Source organism: Salmo trutta, chromosome 1 (genome assembly GCF_901001165.1).
Source record: "Salmo trutta chromosome 1, fSalTru1.1, whole genome shotgun sequence".
Lineage (NCBI taxonomy): Eukaryota > Metazoa > Chordata > Actinopteri > Salmoniformes > Salmonidae > Salmo > Salmo trutta.
In genome coordinates, this window is record NC_042957.1 from 37,594,997 (window position 1) to 37,619,968 (window position 24,972).

The 24,972-nt window shown below is 41.3% G+C and overlaps 1 protein-coding gene across 7 annotated transcripts in view; it reads left to right on the forward strand.

Annotated features, from left to right (window-relative positions):
- The window catches only part of LOC115195481 (zinc finger and BTB domain-containing protein 1-like), a 53,730-nt gene that overhangs the window by 6,941 nt on the left and 21,817 nt on the right, over positions 1-24,972 (forward strand). The window contains exons 1-2 of one of the 7 annotated variants that reach the window (XR_003878707.1): positions 4,847-5,263; positions 14,142-14,175. The exons of 1 other annotated variant lie outside the window; for it this stretch is intronic. The gene's annotated coding sequence lies outside the window, so the exon portion shown is untranslated. Of the gene's footprint in view, positions 1-4,846; positions 5,264-11,020; positions 12,429-14,141; positions 14,176-14,249; positions 14,271-19,182; positions 19,203-24,972 lie in introns of those variants that run through there. 5 more of the 7 variants (XR_003878706.1, XM_029755369.1, XM_029755378.1 and 2 more) reach the window with 5 other exon arrangements.

Sequence of the window (24,972 nt, forward strand, 5' to 3'; positions counted from 1 at the left end):
CTGAGAAGCAACTCCACACATGAATGGTCTCAGGATGCTTTACTGTTGGCATGACACAGGACTGATGGTAGCGCTCACTTTGTCTTCTCCGGACAAGCTTTTTTCCGGATGCCCCAAACAATCGGAAAGCGGATTCATCAGAGAAAATGATTTTACCCCAGTCCTCAGCAGTCCAATCCCTGTACCTTTTGCCGAATATCAGTCTGTCCCGGATGTTTTTCCTGGAGAGAAGTGGCTTCTTTGCTGCCCTTCTTGACACCAGGCCATCCTCCAAAAGTCTTCGCCTCACTGTGCGTGCAGATGCACTCACACCTGCCTGCTGCCATTCCTGAGCAAGCTCTGTACTGATGGTGCCCCGCTCCCGCTGCTGAATCAACTTTAGGAGACGGTCCTGGTGCTTGCTGGACTTTCTTGGGTGCCCTGAAGCCTTCGACACAACAATTGAAGTTCTTGATGATCTGATAAATGGTTGATTTAGGTGCAATCTTACTGGCAGCAATATCCTTGCCTGTGATGCCCTTTTTGTGCAAAGCAATGATGACGGCACGTGTTTCCTTGCAGGTAACCATGGATGACAGAGGAAGAACAATGATTCCAAGCACCACCCTCCATTTGAAGCTTCCAGTCTGTTATTCGAACTCAATCAGCATGACAGAGTGATCTCCAGCCTTGTTCTCGTCAACACTCACACCTGTGTTAACGAGAGAATCACTGACATGATGTCAGCTGGTCCATTTGTGGCAGGGCTGAAATGCATTGGAAATATTTGGGGGGGATTCAGTTCCTTTGCATGGCAAAGAGGGACTTTGCAATTAATTGCAATTTATCTGATCACTCTTCATAACATTCTGGAGTATATGCAAATTGCCATCATACAAACTGAGGCAGCATACTTTGTTAAAATTAATATTTGTGTCATTCTCAAAACGTTTTGCCACGACTGTACACTTAGATTGGAGTCATTAAAACTGATTTTTCAACCGCTCCACAAATTTCTTGTTAACAAACTATAGTTTTGGCAAGTCGGTTAGGACATCTACTTTGTGTGGCTCAGTTGGTAGAGCATGGTGTTTGCAATGCCAGGGTTGTATGTTCGATTCCTACGGGGGACCAGTACGGGGGGAAAAAATGTATGAAATGTATGCATTTACTACTGTAAGTCGCTCTGGATAAGAGCGTCTGCTAAATGACTAAAATGTAAAAAAATTTAAATGTTTGTGCATGACACAAGCAATCTTTACAACAATTGTTTACAGACAGATTATTTCACTTATAATTCACTGTATCACAATTCCAGTGGGTCAGAAGTTTACATACACTAAGTTGACTGTGCCTTTAAACAGCTTGGAAAATTCCAGAAAATGATGTCATGGATTTAGAAGCTTCTGATAGGCTAATTGATATCATTTGAGTCAAATGGAGGTGTAACTGTGGATGAATTTCAAGGCCTACCTTCAAATTCAGTGCCTCTTTGCTTGACATCATGGGAAAATCAAAAGAAATCAGCCAAGACATCAGAAAAACATTTGTGGACCTCCACAAGTTTGGTTCATACTTGGGAGCATTTTCTAAATGCCCGAAGGTACCACGTTCATCTGTACAAACCCACGCAGCCGTCAGACCGCTCAGAAAGGAGATGCGTTCTGTCTCCTAGAGATGAACGTACTTTGGTGCGAAAAGTGCAAATCAATCCCAGAACCACAGCAAAGGCCCTTGTGAAGATGCTGGAGGAAACAGGTACAAAATTATCTATATCCACAGTAAAACGAGTCCTATATCGACATAACCTGAAAGGCCGCTCAGCAAGGAAGAAGCCACTGCTCCAAAACCGCCATTAAAAAGCCAGACTACAGTTTGCAACTGCACATGGGGACAAAGATCGTACTTTTTGGAGAAAAGTCCTCTGGTCTGATGAAACAAAAAAGAGCTGATTGGCCATAATGACCATCGTTATGTTTGGAGGAAAAAGGGGAAGGCTTACAAGCCAAAGAACACCATTCCAACCATGAAGCACAGGGTGGCAGCATCATGTTGTGGGGGTGCTTTGCTGCAGGAGGGACTGGTGCAATTCACAAAATGGATGGCATCATGAGGGATGAAAATTACATGGATATATTTTAGCAACATCTCAAGACATCAGTCAGGAAGTTAAAGCTTGGTCGCAAATGGGTCTTCCAAATGGACAATGACCCCAGGCATACTTCCAAAGTGTGGCAGATTGGCTTAAGGACAACAAAGTCAAGGTATTGGAGTGGCCATCAATGCCCTGACCTCAATCCTATAAACAATGTGTGGGCAGAACTGACAAAGCGTGTGCGAGCAAGGAGGACTACAAACCTGACTTGGTTACAACAGCTCTGTCAGGAGGAACGGTCCAAATTTCACCCAGCTTATTGTGGGAAGCATGTGGAAGGCTACCCGAAATGTTTGACCCAAGTTAAATAATTTAAAGGCAATGCTACCAAATAGTAATTGAGTGTATGTAAACTTCTGACCCACTGGGAATGTGATGAAAGAAATAAATAAAACATTCTCTTGTAACGTCCGTCGTTAAAGGTAGACCAAAGCGCAGCGTGGGTTGATCATATTTTATTTAACGGTGAACCAGCAAAAACCAAAACAAGAAACACAACGAACGAAAAGTTTTTCAGGCTACTCACAGCAATACAAAAACAATAACCCACACACACACAGGTGGAAAAAAGGCTGCCTTAAGTATGGTTCCTAATCAGAGATAACGATAGACAGCTGCCTCTGGTTAGGAACCATACTTGGCCCAACACAAAGAAATACAAAACATAGAATGCCCATCCCACACCCTGACCTAACCACATAGAGAAACAAACCCTCTCTCTCAGGTCAGGGCGTGACATCTCTCTACTATTATTCTGACATTTCACATTCTTAAAATGAAGTGGTTATCCTAACTGACCTAAGACAGGGAATTTTTACTAGGAATAAATGTCAGGAATTGTGAAAAACTGAGTTTAAATGTATTTGCCTAAGGTGTTTGTAAACGTCCGACTTCAACTGTAGGTATTTATAGGATGGCACTTTTTCAATGGATAAGCCACCAGATGTGACAATGCTAACATTCTCTGGCAGAGTTCTAGCTCTGGTAAAGGTCATGAATTTAGTTTCTTGTATATTCAAGACCAGTTTGAGACCATAAAGGGAGGCTTGCAGTGACTGAAAATCAGTCTGGAGTTCTTCAACAGCCTGAACCAGAGAAGGAGCACATGAATATATAACTGTATCATCTGCATATAGATGTAACTTTGCTGGTTGCATCCCATTTCCCAAATCATTAATAAACATTGAGAACAACACAGGAGCTAAAATGGAACCCTTGGGCACACCTTTATTAATCTCAAGAAAGCTAGATGTGTGATTGTCAGTATATACACATTGTGTTCTGTCAGAAAGATAGTTCCTGAACTAATTTACTGCCCCTTCACTGAGACCAATGTTACTGAGTCAAGCTAGCAACAATTCATGGTCAACTGAATCAAAGGCCTTTAATAAATCCACAAACAGAGCAGCACAAGGTTGCTTTTATCTAGTGCATTAATGATATCATTTGCCACTGCCATAGCTGCAGTTGTGGTGCTGTGCCCTGATCTAAAGCCAGACAGAACCCTGCTCAGTATGTTCTTTTCAATTAAGAAGCTTTTTAACTGTGAGTTCACTACGGATTCATAGACCTTGGCCAGGATAGTGAGTTTACTAGGGATTCATACACTTTGGCCAGGATAGGGAGTTCACTAGGGATTCATAGACTTTGGCCAGGATAGGGAGTTTGGAGATAGGACGATAGTTATTAGCATCTGAGGGATCTCCACCCTTTAGCAGTGGGAGGACATAAGCTGAATTCCAAATGCTGGGTATGGAATTACTAAACTATGGAACGATACTCTTACAATAACACTATGAGCCACTCAGACACTGTATATCCTAATCCTAGTACTTGATGCTATATCCTAATACACACAAAATAAGTAATGATCAGAGAATGCCTAAAATGTCACTTGACAACCAGTGTTAGTGAATGTACTGTAGCATCATGTTTTGTTTAAAAACTGATCGTTTGGAAAATAATCTTGATTTTTAATGCTGTTAACCCGTTGTATAAAAGCAATAACACACTGGAGGCTATGACCATATCACAGCCATGATAAAAATGTCATAACACATGGCCTCTCATGTATTATTGCTTAAGTAAACTATAAAGTATAAACCCATCATAGCCTAATGTATGAATTAGATCCCAGGTGGAGTTGCCTGGTTATGGTCTCAGTTCAGCACGTTCATTCCACTCCTTGTAGGCTACTCCAGGGCATTTGACCAAGACATGGGAAATGACCAGAGTGGCAAGGAGTGGAATGTTAGCTAAAACAACTGGACCCAGCCTCGGTAGAACGTTGACGTGCATCGGACAGTCCCATGCCATTGGAACAGTTGTTGCACTTTGAAACTGACGCCCACGTATGGGACTGCCCACCGGGCAGAATGCGTGAAAAGAGTGTGTCCCATGTACATTTTCTGTCAGGTCATAAAATGTGTAAAAATCACCTGTGTGTAGCGAACGCACATATTGTTTTGTACATACAGTGTGTTTTACGCTATCCTAAAAAAATCTGATGCTGGTTAACAAACTTTTCAGCAGAGAAAACTTTCAAATAGATCATAAAATGTACATGCCATGCTCAGCCAATGGGCGCAGCAAAGTTCTAATAAACGCATGCCTCGGAGACTTCAATGTTTATTCTAATTTGAGTTAATGCTGAAATGTACCCTAAACATCATCGGTGGTCATTCTAGTAAATGCCTGTGCATGTGGAGACGAAAGGCAATACACATGGGCTATTAATCAAATGAATGCTGTGGAAGATATGCCTAATTCAATTGTACAGGCCTACATGTATAATATAATAACTGTGCCAGTATCACATGTTCTATGTTCGTCAAATTTAACTGCAAGCATTCAACTGAGTAATGTTAACTGCCTTGTTACTCCACTGTGCACCAAGTATCGGGAGGGTTGAATTTGCGTGAGTGGGGCTCGACCAGGCTCAGTGCGGTGAACGAGCTCAAACAGCGGCTGTGCGGAAGTTCTTTCATCCGTGCTGCAGAAGGGGCTTCGCCCTCGCGATTATTCTCGTCACAACTTTATGCTTGGATAAAAGCGGTTCAGGTGGAACTTCTGGACAGTACAACCCAACTTGAGTTTTACTACATCCACAGTCGTCCACCTTTATTTTCAGTGAGTATTTATTCAGTGTTTTTCACAGGGTAAACATTCCTGCGTTTGGAAAAACCTTGTGCCTTTTTTCCACATAGCGTGAATGCGGGAAGCAGCGCGGGGGTGGCAGTGCGTGCTTGCGTGACATTTCCGACAACACTGCCGTGGAGCTCTCCATTTTGGTCTCACTTTGTTTGGTCCCCCGATATTTTCAAGAAGTACCACTCTGTTGCTCCGATCGGGATAATTGTAAATCTGTCTAGTTGATTATTGGTTTTATTGCGGTATGATTGACAGATATGATGTGCGCGCGACAGTCTCCAAAATAGGCCAATGAAAATGCGTGGGTGGGATGTAAAACCTCTCAATTTGAGCCGTCGAGGAGTCCTGACAAAGAAACGACTGTTTTGAACCATAAATATGAGGGTATCACTTTACTGACTGCACATTCTCAAAGTAGACCATTGATGATAGTTCATTGTGGTCAACTACGTTCAAATGTATTCTAGACTGTTATAGATTTAGGCTTGAATAGCTGAAAGACATTTCTGATGAACTCAACTTCCTTCACTATGGAGTGGATTTTAGTCAGCTAAGGTTTAAAATAATAAAGGCTACAAATGCTTAGTTATTGCAGACAGAACTGCTCTATGTCAACACTGTAGAAGATGTCATTGACTGGCTGCATATCATATCAAAATGATAAGCTATATAGAAATCGGTCCTTTTTGCTTCCCGAGGAACACACACACACTGAGCGGCTGGATGCCAGAGTCTGCCACGGTGTAGCACGCCTGGAGTTTAGGGATTAAGGGCCTTGCTAGAATAACCGAATCACGGCAGATTTGTCCCTATTGTACCCTCTGGTTGCAGGTCCACCCCAGCTAACAAAAACGCCCCCACAACTGTAGAGATGGTTCCTTAAGAATGTCATTAGGTCATTAACTAATGTTTTGACAGGAATGTGCCCATGATGTGCAAGGAATATTTCCAAGAGAATATTCCCTTCATGTCTAATAGAATTTACCCAGAATGTGGTTACCATTTTATCAGAATTTAAGATATTAATGTTCTAGACACGTTTTATGGGAACGTTGCAAGAACATTCATGTGTCCAGTCCATCAGTGTCCCATCAGTGTCCCACCAAACATGTTCTCAGAATACAAAATATCAATGTTCTAGACATGTTTCATGGGAACATTTCTGTGTATCAGTTGTCAGGTGTAATTGAACCCCCAAAGAGTTTAATTACACCTTGTTGCTGTTTCCGAGCCAATACAACAGTGAAATGCTTACAGTGAAATGCTTACTTACAAGCCCATAACCAACAATGCAGTTTAAAAAATAATAAGAAGAAATAAGTTACACAAGTACCTGTAAACCTCGCTTCCATCCAGAATGCGAGGTCAGGACAGGTGCATCAAAGCTAAAGGCCATCAGATTGTTAACCTCTAGGGTAGGTGGCACCAAATCGTTCCACCTACGTAACAGCCAGTTGAATCCTGTGGCACGATATTCAAATACCTTAGAAATGCTATTACTTCAATTTCTCAAACATATGACTATTTTACAGCATTTTAAAGACAAGACTCTCGTTAATCTAACCACACTGTCCGATTTCAAAAAGGCTTTACAACGAAAACAAACCATTAGATTATGTCAGCAGAGTACCCAGCCAGAAATAATCAGACACCCATTTTTCAAGCAAGCATATAATGTCACAAAAACCCAGAAGACAGCTAAATGCAGCACTAACATTTGATGATCTTCATCAGATGACACACCTAGGACATTATGTTATACAATACATGCATGTTTTGTTCAATCAAGTTCATATTTATATCAAAAACCAGCTTTTCACATTAGCATGTGACGTTCAGAACTAGCATACCCCCCGCAAACTTCCGGCAAATTTACTAACAATTTACTAAATTACTCACGATAAACGTTCACAAAAAGCATAACAATTATTTTAAGAATTATAGATACAGAACTCCTCCATGCACTCGATATGTCCGATTTTAAAATAGCTTTTCGGTGAAAGCACATTTTGCAATATTCAAAGTAGATAGCCCGGCATCACAGGGCTAGCTATTTAGACACCCAGCAAGTTTAGCCTTCACCAAACTCTGATTTACTATTAGAAAAGTTTGATTACCTTTGGTGTTCTTCGTCAGAATGCACTCCCAGGACTTCTACTTCAATAACAAATGTTGGTTTGGTCCCAAATAATCCATAGTTATGTTCCAACAGCGGCGTTTTGTTCGAGCGTTCAAGACACTATCCGAATGGTAAATAAGGGTCACGCGCACGGCTCATTTTGTGACAAAAGATTTCTAAATATTTCATTACTGTACTTCGAAGCATGTCAACCGCTGTTTAAAATCAATTTTTATGCCATTTTTCTTGTAAAAAAGCGATAATATTCCGACCGGGAATCTGCAATTAGGTAAACAGACGAAAGAAAATAAAGCATGGTGTCGACTCGGGCACGCGCCTAAGCCCTTTGTCCTCTGATCGGCCACTTGTGTTTCAGCCAGAGGCAGCCTCGATATCGTTCAGCTTTTTCCCGGGCTCTGAGAGCCTATGGGAGCCGTAGGAAGTGTCACGTTACAGCTAAGATCCTTAGTCTTCAATAAACAGAGGCAAGAACAACAACACCTTGTCAGACAGGCCACTTCCTGCATGAAATCTTCTCAGGTTTTTGCCTGCCATATGAGTTCTGTTATACTCACAGACACCATTCAAACAGTTTTAGAAACTTTAGGGTGTTTTCTATCCAAAGCCAATAATCATATGCATATTCTAGTTACTGGGCAGGAGTAGTAACCAGATTAAATCGGGTACGTTTTTTATCCGGCCGTGTAACTTTACAGTGTCCCAGAACTTTTTGGAGTTTGTGCTGCAGGATGCAAATTTCTGTTTGAAAAGGCTAGCCGTAGCTTTCCTAACTGCTTGTGTATATTGGTTCCTAACTTTCCTGAAAATGTGCATATCGTGGGGGCTATTTGTTGCTAATGCAGTACGCCACAGGATGTGTTTGTGCTGATCAACGGCAGTCAGGTCTGGAGTGAACCAAGGGCTATATCTGTTCCTGGTTCTACATTTTTTGAATGGGGCATGCTTATTTAAGATGGTGAGGAAGGCACTTTTAAAGAATAACCAGGTGCTCAATGGGAATAAGATCCGGGCTTTTCGCTGGCCATGGCACAACACTGACATTCCTGTCTTGCAGGAAATCACGCACAGAATGAGCAGTATGGCTGGTGGCAATGTCATGCTGGAGGGTCATGTCAGGATGAGCCTGCAGGAAGGGTACCACATGAGGGAGGAGGATGTCTTACCTGTAATGCACAGCGTTGAGATTGCCTGCAATGACAACAAGCTCAGTCCGATGATGCTGTGACACACCGCCCCAGACCATGACGGATCCTCCACCTCCAAGTTGATCCCGCTCCAGAGTACAGGCCTCAGTGTAACGCTCATTCCTTCGACAAAACCGTGACTCGTCAGTGAAGAGCACTTTTTGCCAGTCCTGTCTGGTCCAGCAACGGTGGGTTTGTGCCCGTTGTTGCCGGTAAATGTCTGGTGAGGACAGTCAGGAGCACTGATTTGAGGCATTGTGCGTTCCTGGTGTAACTCGGGCAGTTGTTGTTGCCATCCTGTATCTGTCCCGCAGGTGTGATGTTTGGATATACCGATCCTGTGCAGGTGTTATTACACGTGTTCTGCTACTGCGAGGATGATCAGCTGTCCGCCCTGTCTCCCTGTAGCTCTGTCTTAGGCGTCTCACAGTACGGACATTGCAATTTATTGCCCTGGCCACATCTGCAGTCCTCATGCCTCCTTACAGCATACCTAAGGCACGTTCACGCAGATGAGCAGGGACCCTGGGCATCTTTCTTTTGGTGTTTTTCAGAGTCAGTAGAAAGACCTCTTTAGTGTCCTAAGTTTTCATAACTGTGACCTTAATTGCCTAACGTCTAATGCTGTTAGTGTCTTAACGACCGTTCCACAGGTGCATGTTCATGAATTTTTTATTTCATTGAACAAGCATGGGAAACAGTGTTTAAACCTTTACAATGAAGATCTGTGAAGTTATTTGGATTTTTACAAATTATCTTTGAAAGACAGGGTCCTGAAAAAGGGACGTTTCTTTTTTTTCCTGAGTTTACGTGCCTAGGGTATTTTTCTGGACAGAGCATAACTATACTGGCCCAATAAGCACATGCCCTGGAGATGCCCCTTATTGAGACAGTGATTATGGCGTTAGTCATTGGTGCTGGTGGCTTGGGTTCGAGACCCACTAGGCCGCAGGGGTGGGCAACTCCAGTCCTCGAGGGCCTGATTGGTGTCACACTTTTTCTCCATCCCTAACAAACACAGCTGATTAATCAGATTGCATTCTAAACTAAAGATCATGATTAGGTGATTATTGGAGTCAGGTGTGTTAGCTGGGGCTGGTTAAAAACTGTGACGCCAATCAGGCCCTCGAGGACTGGAATTGCCCACCCCTGCAGGGAATCACCCTACTCTCACATTCTTAGCAAAATATGTTAATATCATTATTTGGGAACAGTTACAGCTTATTTCAAAAGTTCTATTTGAGATGCTCAGCTATGTAGAATTAATAAATACTGATAATTTATGAGGTAGCGTAAATGTGGTCATAATTTGTGCTCAAGGGGAAATCCTACAAATTCCTATATTTCAATGAGAAACTCATTTTAATTAGATCAGATAGGTGTGTTGTAACTGTTGCCAAGTAATTCCATTAACATGTTTTGCTAAGAATATCAGTCTAGGGGGACTGTCCTAGCGTGTCTTGACTGTTGCCACCAGCAGCAATGATGAACTCCCTAACCACTGTCCCAATAAGGAATATCTCTAGGGCATGTGGTTATTGGGCCAGTATAGTTTGGCCCTTTCCTGTCCAGAATAAACCCTACCCCTTCCTCCCTAGGCACTTGTGTAGATTTGAAACAACTTGATAGGTGGAAGGCTGTAAACAATAGGGTGATTGCAAATAAATCTCAGCTCTGTTAAAAGTACACTCAAGAAAAACTTTTAGTGATCATAGTGATTCAGGAGTGCTTTAAAGCAGGTTAACATGCCCTACCAACATTAGACAACTATACTGAAAGCCCTTACATTGCTGAAATAAGTAAATCAAATCAATTATGAGGAAATTCTGATGAACCAATACACGGACATGGTGGCGTAGCAGGAACATTGGCATATCCTGAACCAGGAGGTTGTGAGTTCAAATCCCAGATGAGGACTGTTGAATAATAACTCCTGTATAAATGAACAATGTAATCAGTGTGTCAAATATGTAGGTTGAAAACACTGTACAGTATGTTAAAACCACTGTTTGTGTAAGTATCCCTAACCTTGCCCACAGACAAAGAGCTGAAATGGATCAGTGATTCACCAATCAGAGCTTTCTTTGGGAGCATCAGGTGACGCCCTGACATCTGATACATAGAAATCTTACTGCAACGTTCCCATGAAACGTGTGTAGGACATTAATATCTTATGTTCTGAGAACATGAAAACCCTGTTCTGTGTATGTTTGGTGGGACATTGATGTAATAATATCCTGTCCTCCCAAGTGGCGCAGCAGTCTAAGGCACTGCCAAGCAGTGCTGAGGCGCCACTACAGCCTGGGGTTGTGACCAGGAGCCTATTAAGGCGGTGCACAATGGCCCAACGCTGTCCGGGTTAAGGGAGGGTTTGGCCAGGGGGCTTTCCTTGGCTCATTGTGCTTTAACAACTCCTTTTGGTGGGCCAGGTGCCTGCAAGGTGTCGTCAGTCTAATTGTCCGACACATTGGTATGAGTGACTTCTGGGTTAAGCATGCAGTGTATTTAAGAAACAGTGTAGCTTGGCCGATCATGTTTCGGAAGACACCTCTCCCAAGCCGGTTGGAGAGTTGCATCAATGAGACAAGGTCGTAACTATCAATTAGGTAATAACAAAAATGGACACATGAATGTTTTTGCAAGGTCCTATGAAATGTCTAGAACATTAATAGTGTATACTCTGAGAACATGGTAAACATGTTCTGGGTATGTTCTGTTTGACATTAATGGGAAGTTTTCCTAACTCTAACACCGACTCATGCTAAAAAGGTTCTCAGAAGGTTTTAGCTTAAGAAGTTAGGGTATCATTCTAACTAATGGAAAACTGGACACAAACATTAGGGGAACATTAAGGGTAACATAACAAAAACGTTCTCTCCTTAGAATTGTTAGCTGGGATCTTTCTAAGCTCCCTGCCTCCACGCTAGTTCAAGACAGGCTGGCTGTATTGTATATTATAGCGAACTAACACTCACACTTGTCTTTTCTTAATAGCACTAACTTTGCTGGTAGCTGCTTATTGAGGAAAAATGTTGCTTACTATGGCTGTGATATGCAGTTGAATGCACTAAATGTAAGTGACTCTGGATAAAAGTGTCTGCTAAATGACAAAAATGTAAAAACATTTTTTATAGAATTAGGCTAGATACATTTTTTTTTTTTATCTGTCAATTTGATAATGTAGCCCTATGTTTTTGTGTGTGCACCTGCATGTGTGGGACAAGTATTCTCTTTAGGGTGATCTTATCGCAACAGTGTTCTTTTTTGTTGACCTTTTTGTGGTATAATTATGTGCCACATCATGCATAGTAAAAAAAAAATACTATTACAACATCCAATGTTTAGCATAATTTTGTGGACTAAAAGACTGAATCCGCAGGTCGTGGGTACCCGCATGGCGCCCCACTTGTGTTGTGTTTTCACTTTGAACGAAAACAAGGAGGTTGAGCCCTGAGCGGCTGTGGGATGGCCTCTGGGCAAGGTGTGTCTTTGTGCTAACAACCCTGCTGCCATGGCTCCAGAGTTGGTGAGAAAAGGGAAGTCACTTGCAAGCTACAGCTGCCAGAAACAAACACAGAGCAGATAAAGCCCACAAGCTAGCTAACTTGTTTGCAGATAAACTGTCCTGGAAGCAGTGACAACATTTTCAGAAAATGTCGACAGAAACAAACGTCATTCTCGGGTTCTTGGATCTGAATGAACTCGACCCCAAAAGAGAAAAAGAAGCAAGAAAAAGACTGCTCATGACCAATCCAGAAACCGGATAAACATTGGATTTAATTTTGAAAAGTGGAAGAGTGACACCGAAATGACCTGGTCGGTAAGTGTTGGGTTGCATTTTTAGCCTGCTAGCTACATTAGTTGTTAACCTTAGTGTGTTCAAAAAAATACATTTGACAGCCTCAATAGTCACGTCTTTGTCAAGTTTTCACTCTCAATTTGCTCTCTTACAAATCTTGGCACCTTTTGGGTTTCAATCTCTCTTTTTTTTCTCGATTGGATTTCAGGCTGGTGGGGAGGTGGGCTTAGAGGCGGGTGTCTAGAAACTTTAGATTGGCCACTTACACTGGAGTGATGGACAAACTAACAAATACTTGCCTTTAGCCATTCTTCTTAGATGCATTACATCGATTGGATCCACTTCAGAGCCGTCTGTTTAGCTTGCTACCCGGCTTAAAAAGTAAGCACCAAACGACTTGGGTAACCCAGCTTCAACTTGATACATAAGCAATTAAATAGCTATACTGAACTTTGAGCTGCGTAGAATCTACTTGCTAAAGTTAGCTAGCTAGCTAATTACTTCTTAGCCAGAAATGTTCATCTGCAGGGCCTACAATGAACATGCAGGGCCTAAAATTATCACCTGCCAAATGCGGGTAGGTTTTGGCATTGGTGGGTGGTCAGGGCTCCATGGTGCAAGTGAAAATAGTCAAGTAGGATCACATTTATAGTAAAATGAATGCTGCAGTAACTGTTTTCAAAGAATTTCTGCCATTTTGTTTCATAGCTGGTAAATTAATCGCATAAAGTCAAAGAACTACGAAGCCTAATCCACCTAGCACTGCAACACTGCCTGGCTGGGGGCTGTGTGTACATGAAGGGCATAAAGGTTGGTCTAATTTACTTGAAACGAAAGTCTACTGAAGCAAGACTTTGTTCTTGGCTTTTTACATTATTTTGTTCACAAGCTAGGTTGTTCTTCAATGTTTGAGTTTCAACTGCTAGGGAGGGAAGAGAAGACAACGCTTCTACTAGTCAGACTCAATCTTACAGGCAGAAACATGACGAGTCACATTAACATGGTAACCTCCTGCCCCTGAACATTTTTGTGATATTTTGGTTAAACAATATACCACATTACTTCTTACTAGTACTGCATGTATTGATTCAGAAACATTACAAAGAAAGCTCATGTGTTTTGTTGGTGTAATGTTAGCAAAATAAATATTTTGGCTGTTAAAAAATCTGAGTGGCTAGTAGATTTTTTTACTTCACGTGGAGTATGGGCATAATGTGGCTGTGATCTAACAAGTTCATTCATCATACACTAGGTCCTGGCCATAATTTAATATAGCTAAATATAATCACTCCATTGTTGGGAATAACAATGATAACATAGAAAGGAAGGAAGGACTGGGAATAGTTAAGTGTGTGAATTGAGATAAAGGCATCATCCAATATTTAGGGTATTTATTAACCTCTTGACGGTCGCCTAGGATAGGGGGCGCTACAGCGATTTTTGAAAAAAATGAGTGCCCATTTTAACCTGTTATGGATAGGGGGCAGTATTTTCACGGCTAGATAAAAAACGTACCCGATTTAATCTGATTATTACTCCTGCCCAGAAACTAGAATATGCATATAATTATTAGCTTTGGATAGAAAACACTCCAAAGTTTCTAAAACTGTTTGAATGGTGTCTGTGAGTATAACAGAACTTATTTGGCAGGCCAAAACATGAGAAGATTCTGTTCAGGAAGTGCCCTGTCTGACCATTTCTTCCCCTTCTTGATTCTCTCTATCCATTACAAAGGATCTCTGCTGTTACGTGACACTTCCTACGGCTTCCATGGGCCCTCAGAGCCCGGGAAAAAGCTGAACAACCTACATTTGTTATTGAAGTAGAAGTCCTGGGAGTGCATTCTGACGAAGAACATCAAAGGTAATCAAACTTTTCTAATAGTAAATCTGATTTTGGTGAGTGCTAAACTTGGTGGGTGTCTAAATAGCTAGCCCTGTGATGCCGGGCTATCTACTGAGAATATTGTAAAATGTGCTTTCACCGAAAAGCTATTTTAAAATCGGACATATCGAGTGTATAGAGGAGTTCTGTATCAATAATTCTTAAAATAATTGTTATGTTTTTTGTGAACGTTTATCGTGAGTAATTTAGTAAATTCACCGGAGGTTTGCGGGGGGTATGCCAGCTTTTTACATTAGCATGTGACGTTCAGAACTAGCATACCCCCGCAAACTTCCGGTGAATTTACTAAATTACTCACGATAAACGTTCACAAAAAACATAACAATTATTTTAAGAATTATAGATACAGAACTCCTCTATGCACTCGCTATGTCCGATTTTAAAATAGCTTTTCGGTGAAAGCACATTTTGCAATATTCTAAGTAGATAGCCCAGCCATCACGGTTATCTATTTACACACCCACCAAGTTTAGCCCTTACCAAAGTCAGATTTACTATAAGAAAAATGTTATTACCTTTGCTGTTCTTCGTCAGAATGCACTCCCAGGACTTCTACTTCAATAACAAATGTTGGTTTGGTCCCAAATAATCCATAGTTATATGCAAATAGCGGCGTTTTGTTCGTGCGTTCAAGACACTATCCGAAAGGGTAAATAAGGGTTACGCGCCCGACGTGTTTCGTGACAAAAAAAATCTAAATATTCCATTACCGTACTTCGAAGCATGTCAACCGCTGTTTAAAATCAATTTTTATGCCATTTTTCTCGTAAAAAAGCGATAATATTCCGACCGGGAAAGCGTGTTTACATTCAAAGAGAGAGAAAATAAAAACATGGGATCCCCTCGTGCACGAGCCTCAGTCTGATGGTCCTCTGATAGACCACTTAAGGGCTAGCCGTGCTGCCCTGTTCTGAGCCAACTGCAATTTTCCCAAGTCTCTCTTTGTGGCACCTGACCACACTGAACAGTAGTCCAGGTGCCTTGTTGATAGTGTTGTTAAGAAGGCAGAGCAGTGCTTTATTATGGACAGACTTCTCCCCATCTTAGCTACTGTTGTATCATTATGTTTTGACCATGACAGTTTAAAATCCAGGGTTACTCGAAGCAGTTTAGTCACCTCAACTTGCTCAATTTCCACACTATTCATTATTCAAAATAACTGCTGCGGTTTAAGTTGGCTCCCGCATGGCGCAGCGGTGTAAGGCACTGCATCTCAGTGCAAGAGGCATCACTGCAGTCCCTGGTTCAAATCCAGGCTGCATCACATCCAGCCGTGATTGAAAGTCCTATGGGCGGCGGGTTTGGCTGGCAAGTAGCATGTCGTTAGTAAAGATTGTAAAAAGCAAGGGGCCTAAACAACTACCCTGGGGAATTCCTGCTTCTACCTGAAATATGTTTGAGGCGCTTCCATTAAAGAACACCCTCTGTGTTCTGTTAGACAAGTAACTCTTTATCCACATTATAGCAGGGGGTGTAAAGCCATAATACATACTGTGGTTCCTCCTTTAAAAGTTGCGAGTTTACACCGCGGGACTTAGGTACCCAGCATCACGGTTTCATTGCTCCAGACCACCACAAGGAGGTGTTAGAGCACTCATTATGCATTTGGGTCCCAAGGTTTTTATATGACCAATCATATCGAGTGGTTCCAATGACAAATTTGACGCAAGCCACCCGTCCCTGGTGACTTTTTTCAGCAAAGATGGCTGACAAAACATTATGGTGGAAGCTAATTTAAGTAATTATATCGTCATAACGAGTCAAGCAAAACATTTACAATTGAGAGGAATATGTTAGTTAATGTAGAGACAAATGATTGTGCATATTTTTTTGTCATGAAGTTAATTTACAAAAATTGCTATTTAGCAAAGTTTTTTTCAGTCATATCCAATACCAGGTGTATCAAACTCCATTCTGTGAATGATGCGGTGTCTGCATGTATGTATTACAATTATACACCTCAACAGTGTTTACCACTCCTGCTCCTGGGACATCAATGATTACACATTGTAACTATGCAATAGACTACAAACATGATTTAAGTAAAGGCTGATTTGTAATTCATATATACTGAATAAAAACAGTACATCCTGCCAGCACGCCCACAAGCGTGCTGAATGACGCGAGGAACGAGATGGGAGAACAATCCAGGCTGTTCACTCTGAGACCGGCATAATAATGTAATGAAACAAGCAGGGAGCAGATTTCGAACCCTCAACATTCTAGCCCGAAGTCCAGCACACTATCGACTGTGCCCAAATGTATTAATTGTGGTTGGGGCCGATTGTGGCTAAAAACACTATCAATTGGAATCTTTAACATGTGGAAAGGGGTAAAAGTGTTATTAGTTTTTCACAAACGTAGCAGGATGGGCTATTAGCTAATCAATAGACTATTCAACCTTTACTAAAGAATTGTCTAATAGCTGAGCTAGGTGTGACCCCCCCCCCCACTTGAAAAAAGTCATTTGTATCTATCTTTCCCCATCTACCTACACACGTATCTACCTACACATGGTTCATGTTCTGAAGAAAAAAAATCATATCTATATATCGGTCATGGCTCCCGAGTGGTGCAGCGGTCTAAGGCACTGCATCTCGGTGCAAGAGGCTTTACTACAGCCCCTGGTTAGAATTCAGGCTGTATAACATCCGACCGTGATTGGGAGTGCCATAGGGAGGTGCACAATTGGCCCAGCGTCATCCGGGTTTGGCCGGGGTAGGCCTTCATTGTAAATAAGAATTTGTTCTTACCTGACTTGCCCTGTTAAATAAAGGTTCAATTTAAAAAAACAACTGGCAGCAACCACAGCCCAATCAATAGGTAAACAATGGCTGGTGCTGAAAATATAGCTAACTTGTTATGCAAGTGTTGCACACCAACAGATGGTGTGCAACACAAGTCGAGCAATTCATTTCAACAATAATCTTCATTTTAAATTGACTTTACAAACAACAAGAGGGCTTAATTGGAGTCTATTTCTTCTGAGACTAGACCTATATAAAATAACTTAATAACTGGCTGAGGTAGCCAATGAGGCTTAACAGCCTAATAGAAGTAGGATTTTTTTTATTAGGCCTACTTACAGTTGCAACTGGTCAAAAATGTAGCATCCTCCATAAAACAATAATTAAAAGAAAAAAGTCTGCACGTTCGAACTAAAACAATGTAACTAATAATTAAAAGCGCACATTTGTAAATCCTAAACTCTAAAAGTAATTGGAAAGGTTGATACAAATTATGTGTGACATTGTGGTTACAAAAAAGAATGTAGCCCATCATGCAAATGTTTCCTATTAGCAGGACATAGATTTTTTATAGCCCGGAAACTGTTGTGAAAATCCCTCAACTTGCAATGTATTCGATGCTAATGTGCTCTAAAGTGTTGCATTTCTAACTCAAAACATCTTTATGCTTTCATTAATCTTCTTGATCTCCTTTTTTCTGTAGCAATTTTGAGCAAATTGCTCAAGAGCCACGATTGATTCGTCTGTGAAGATGACATTATTGAATGTCTCGCCAGCTGTGATCTGGGCCTGCAGGATGCACAATTCTTTGTTTGTCAGACGAATCATTGGGTCGAATCTACAGAACAGTACAAAACAAGCGAGTGAGAATGTCTCACCCCATGTTCAAGAATTTCCTTTTTCTCGCTCACTCTAGTTTAAATGAAAACGAAATCTCCGAAATATTGTTACTTTTTAATCAAAGCGTTTATTATTAATTAATTAAGAATTATATAAAAGCCCCTTAGGATCTGTGAGAATATATAACACAAAATTCCCCTTAGATATTCATTTAGAGTCCTCCAATCCTCTAAATGCAATTATAGGTGGAGAGTAACGTCATTGAAAATAATATTTTGCGATACACTGTAGGCCTACCATAGGTGAAATGAGTCTCACTAGTGTTGAGTAATGTGCTGTTAAAAATGGTGTAGGTCTTATTTATTTAAAGAGCATATTGAAATTAGAAGCAAAAGCCTACAACTATATTAGCACCGTTTCACGTTGCTCTGAGGCAAGCATGGGGACTGGTCCTGATAAATCAATGAGATTTTTATTTTCACTTAATCTCCGTTTTCGTATTGGTTAGACAAGAATTAGAAAATTAGGGTACAAAAATGTTATGCTCTTAGTGTAACCTTTATTTAACCTGTTGGGGATAGGGGGCAGTATTTGCATGGCCGGATAAAAAACGTACCCGATTTAATCTGGTTACTACTGCCCAGTAACTAGAATATGCATATAATTGTTTGATTTGGATAGAAAACACCCTAAAGTTTCTAAAACTGTTTGAATGGTGTCTGTGAGTATAACAGAACTCATATGGCAGGCCAAAACCTGAGAATATTCCAAACAGGAAGTGCCCTCTCTGACCATTTCTTGGCCTTCTTTGTCATCTCTATCCAAAACAGAGGATCTCTGCTGTAACGTGACACTTTCTAAGGCTCCCATAGGCTCTCAGAAGGCGCCAGAACGTTGAACGATGACTCTGCAGTTACTGGCTGAAAAACAGTAGCGCATTTGGTAAGTGGTCGATCTGAAAACAATGAGATGGGCGTGCGCGTGCACGTGAAGAGTCCATTTTCTTCTTTGAGTCTTTGAACGAAAACAACTTCTCCCGGTCTGAATATTATCGCTATTTTACGAGAAAAATCGCATAAAAAATTGATTTTAAACAGCGTTTGACATGCTTCGAAGTACGGTAATGGAATATTTTGCAATTTTTTGTCACGATATGCGCCGGCGCGTCACCCTTCGGATAGTGTCTTGAACGCATGAACAAAACGCCGCTATTTGGATATAACTATGGATTATTTGGAACCAAACCAACATTTGTTGTTGAAGTAGAAGTCCTGGGAGTGCATTCTGACGAAGAACAGCAAAGGTAATCCAATTTTTCTTATAGTAAATCTGAGTTTGGTGAGTACCAAACTTGGTGGGTGTAAAAAAAGCTAGCCTGTGATGGCCGGGCTATCTACTCAGAATATTGCAAAATGTGCTTTCACCGAAAAGCTATTTTAAAATCGGACACCGCGATTGCATAAAGGAGTTCTGTATCTATAATTCTTAAAATAATTATGTTTTTTGTGAACGTTTATCGTGAGTAATTTAGTAAATTCACCGGAAGTGTTCGGTGGGAATGCTAGTTCTGAACGTCACATGCTAATGTAAAAAGCTGGTTTTTGATATAATTATGAACTTGATTGAACAAAACATGCATGTATTGTGTAACATAATGTCCTAGGAGTGTTATCTGATGAAGATCATCAAAGGTTAGTGCTGCATTTAGCTGTGGTTTTGGTTTTTGTGACATTATATGCTAACTTGAAAAATGGGTGTCTGATTATTTCTGGCTGGGTACTCTGCTGACATAATCTAATGTTTTGCTTTTGTTGTAAAGCCTTTTTGAAATCGGACAGTGTGGTTAGATTAACGAGAGTCTTGTCTTTTAAAATGGTGTAAAATAGTCATATGTTTGAGAAATTGAAGTTATAGCATTTTTGAGTTACTTGTATTTCGCGCCACGGGATTCCACTGGCTTCTGACTAGGGTGGGACGCAAACGTCCTACCTAGTCCAGAGAGGTTAACTAGGCAGTTCAGAACAAATTCTTATTTACAAGGACAGCCTACTCCTTCCTCATGCCCTGCGGGGCTTCTTTAGCTAAATAGCCCAGTACTGTACTGCCGACCGTCACGTTGTACAGCACCATATTTTCTGTTCCATCGTAATGGAAACCCAGAGGGTTTTTCGTTTTTCTTGGAATAGAAAAAACATAATAGTAGTCAATTTAATTAAACAAGTACTAGTCAAATGTTTGGACACACCTCCTCATTCCAGGAATTCTCTTTATTTTTACTATTTTCTACATTGTAGCATAATAGTGAAGACATCACAACTATGAAATAACACCGGTCTCCTGCGTGCCCCGCATTCTGTAGTACAGACATGGCCTGCTCTCACTTATGTAAGGAATTAGGCACTTTCCCATGTTTACTACAGTAAAATATATATATATATATATACTGCTCAAAAAAATAAAGGGAACACTTAAACAACACATCCTAGATCTGAATGAAAGAAATAATCTTATTAAATACATTTTTCTTTACATAGTTGAATGTGCTGACAACAAAATCACACAAAAAGAATCAATGGAAATCCAATTTATCAACCCATGGAGGTCTGGATTTGAAGTCACACTCAAAATTAAAGTGGAAAACCTCACTACAGGCTGATCCAACTTTGATGTAATGTCCTTAAAACAAGTCAAAATGAGGCTCAGTAGTGTGTGTGGCCTCCACGTGCCTGTATGACCTCCCTACAACGCCTGGGCATGCTCCTGATGAGGTGGAGGATGGTCTCCTGAGGGGTCTCCTCCCAGACCTGGACTAAAGCATCCGCCAACTCCTGGACAGTCTGTGGTGCAAAGTGGTGTTGGTGGATGGAGCGAGACATGATGTCCCAGATGTGCTCAATTGGATTCAGGTCTGGGGAACGGGCGGGCCAGTCCATAGCATCAATGCCTTCCTCTTGCAGGAACTGCTGACACACTCCAGCCACATGAGGTCTAGCATTGTCTTGCATTAGGAGGAACCCAGGGCCAACCGCACCAGCATATGGTCTCACAAGCGGTCTGAGGATCTCATCTCGGTACCTAATGGCAGTCAGACTACCTCTGGCGAGCACATGGAGGGCTGTGCGGCCCCCCAAAGAAATGCCACCCCACACCATGACTGACCCACCGCCAAACCGGTCATGCTGGAGGATGTTGCAGGCAGCAGAACGTTCTCCACCGCGTCTCCAGACTCTGTCACGTCTGTCACATGTGCTCAGTGTGAACCTGCTTTCATCTGTGAAGAGCACAGGGCGCCAGTGGCGAATTTGCCAATCTTGGTGTTCTCTGGCAAATGCCAAACGTCCTACACGGTGTTGGGCTGTAAGCACAACCCCCACCTGTGGACGTCGGGCCCTCATACCACCCTCATGGAGTCTGTTTCTGACCGTTTAAGCAGACACATGCACATTTGTGGCCTGCTGGAGGTCATTATGCAGGGCTCTGGCAGTGCTTCTCCTGCTCCTCCTTGCACAAAGGCGGAGGTAGCGGTCCTGCTGCTGGGTTGTTGCCCTCCTACGGCCTCCTCCACCTCTCCTGATGTCCTGGCCTGTCTCCTGGTAGCGCCTCCATGCTCTGGACACTACGCTGACAGACACAGCAAACCTTCTTGCCACAGCTCGCATTGATGTGCCATCCTGGATGAGCTGCACTACCTGAGCCACTTGTGTGGGTTGTAGACTCCGTCTCATGCTACCACTAGAGTGAACGCACCGCCAGCATTCAAAAGTGACCAAAACATCAGCCAGGAAGCATAGGAACTGAGAAGTGGTCTGTGGTCCCCACCTGCAGAACCACTCCTTTATTGGGGGTGTCTTGCTAATTGCCTATAATTTCCACCTGTTGTCTATTCCATTTGCACAACAGCATGTGAAATGTATTGTCAATCAGTGTTGCTTCCTAAGTGGACAGTTTGATTTCACAGAAGTGTGATTGACTTGGAGTTACAATGTGTTGTTTAAGTGTTCCCTTTATTTGTGTAATATATATGTATGTATGTTTACTACAGTATGTATTGTAGACTGCACAGTAACCTAATAAACAAAAACACATTTCGTCAATATAATAATGATAAAAATACTCTTTCAAAATGCAGATGCTTATTTAGTTATGGATCCATATCGAATTACTATGGGAATAAATATCACTGATTTACAGAAATATTGGAACAAAGTTGTCTAATGAAGGCAAACAATTTAGAATCCTCCAATCCAGTAGCCTACTCCCAACCGTCACATTGTATAGTGCCATATTTTCCATTCCATCCTAACAGAAACCCTGAGGGTTTCGTTTTTCATTTCTCTGAATAGAAATACCATCGTATTAACCAAATTAATTAAGCTACATTTCTTAATCAATCCCATATACTATGTTATTACAAAAAAGGTTTTAAATTATCTTGTAATGCCAATACGGAATACTATCAAATGCTTCTCAAAGATGCCCTCTGGTGGTCAAACTAGCAATAACTTGCATTAACAAAAAAAATGGCTGACAAATAGATAACGTGCCACAGAATGCTGCAGCAGCCCGCAATGTGTGCCACAGAATGCTGCAGCAGCCCGCAAGGTGTGCCGCAGTATGACACACTTTTAAAGGAGGAACCACTGTACGTTTTTTTCCAGCAGCAGACTATGATCGATAATGTCAAAAGCTGCACTGAAGTCGAACAAGACAGCCCTCAATCATTTTACCATCAATTTCTCTCAGCCAATCATCAGTCATTTGTCTAGGTGCCGTGCTTGTTGAGTGTCCTTCTCTATATGCGTGCTGAAAGTCTGTCAATTTGTTTACTGTGAAATAGTATTGAATCTGGTCAAACACCATTTCTTTCCAGAAGTTCACTAAGGGTTGGTAACAGGCTGGTTGGTCGGCTATTTGAGCCAGTAAAGGGGGCTTTACTATTCTTGGGTAGCAGAATGACTTTAGCTTCCCTCCAGGCCTGAGGGCACACACTTTCTAGTAGGCTTAAATTGAAGATGTGGCAAATAGGAGTGGCAATATCATCCGCTATTATCCTCAGTAATTTTCCATCCAGATTATCAGACCCCGGTGGCTTGTCATTGTTGAAAGACAACAATAATGTTGTCACCTCTTCCACACTGACTTTACGGAATTCAAAAGTACAATTCTTGTCTTTCATAATTTGGTCAGATATACATGGATGTGTTGTGTCAGCGTTTGTTGCTGGCATGTCATCCCTAAGTTTGTTTATCTTGCCAATGAAAAAGTCATTAAAGTAGTTGGCAATATCAGTGGGTTTTGTGATAAATGAGCCATCTGATTCAATGAATGATGGAGCCGATTTGGCTTGTTTCCCCAAAATGTCATTTAACGTTCTCCAAAGCTTTTTACTATCATTATTTATATAATTTATCTTTGTTTCATAGTATAGTTTCTTTTTATTTAGCTTAGTCACATGATTTCTTAATTTTCAGTACATTTGCCAATCAGTTTGGATCCAGACTTATTTGCCATACCTTTTGCCTCATCCCTCTCAACCAAACAATTTTTCAATTCCTCATCAATCCAAAGGGATTCAACAGTTGTGTGATCTGATTCGCCGAAGTGGGGATGGGGGATGGCTTCATACGCGTCATGGTGGGGCGGCAGGTAGCCTAGTGGTTAGAGCATTGGACTAGTAACCGAAAGGTTGCAAGATCGAATCCCCGAGCTGACATGGTAAAAATCTGTCGTTCTGCCCCTGAACTGTTCCTAGGCCGTCATTGAATATAAGAATTTATTCTTAACTGACTTGCCTAGTTAACTTCTCTGCGATATGTGGGACGCTCGCGATATGTGGGACGCTCACCTCGACAACAGCCAGTGAAATTGCAGGGTGCCAAATTCAAAACAACAGAAATCTCATAATTAAAATTCCTCAAACATACAAGTATTATACGCCATTTTAAAGATAAACATCTGGTTAATCCAACCACACTGTCCGATTTCAAAAAGCCTTTACGGCGAAAGCATACCTTGTGATTATGTTAGGTCAGCGCCTAGTCACAAAAAAACAAACAGCCATTTTCCAGCCAAAGAGAGGAGTCACAAAAAGCAGAAATAGAGATAAAATGAATCACTAACCTTTGATGATCTTCATCAGATGGCACTCATAGGACTTCATGTTACACAATACATGTATGTTTTGTTTGATAAAGTTCATATTTATATCCAAAAATCTCAGTTTACATTGGCGCGTTATGCTCAGTAATGTTTTGCCTCTAAAAACCATCCGGTGGTTTTGCAGAGCCACATCAATTTACAGAAATACTCATCATAAACTTTGATGAAAGATACAAGGGTTATGCATAGGATTATAGATAAACTTCTCCTTAATGCAACCGCTGTGTCAGATTTCAAAAAAGCTTTACGGTGAAAGCACACCATGCGATAATCTGAGTACAGAACTCAGCCACCAAAACAAGCCATACAGATACCCGCCATGTTGTGGAGTCAACAAAAGTCAGAAATAGTGTTATAAATATTCACTTACCTTTGATGATCTTCATCGGAATACACTCCCAGGAATCCCAGTTCCACAATAAATGTTTGTTTTGTTCGATAAAGTTCATCTTTATGTCCAAATACCTTCTTTTTGTTTGCACGTTTAGTCCAGTAATCCAAATGCACAAAGTGCGCACAGACGAAGTCCAGACAAAAAGTAAAATAAGTTCCATTATAGTTCGTAGAAACATGTCAAACGATGTATATTATCAATCTTTAGGATGTTTTTATCATAAATCTTCAATAATATTCCAACCAGACAATTTCTTTGTCAATAGAAAGGAAAGGGAATGGAGCTTGCTCTCACGGCCGCACGCGATCAACAACTCAAGGCTTTAAGCCAGACCACTGGTTCAAACAGCTCTTATTCGCTCCCCTTTCACAATAGAAGCCTGAAACAACGTTCTAAAGACTGTTGACATCTAGTGGAAGCCTTAGGAAGTGCAGTCTGACCCCATTTACACTGTATATTGGATAGGCAATCACATGAAAAACTACAAACCTCAGATTTCCACAGTTCCTGCTTGACTTTT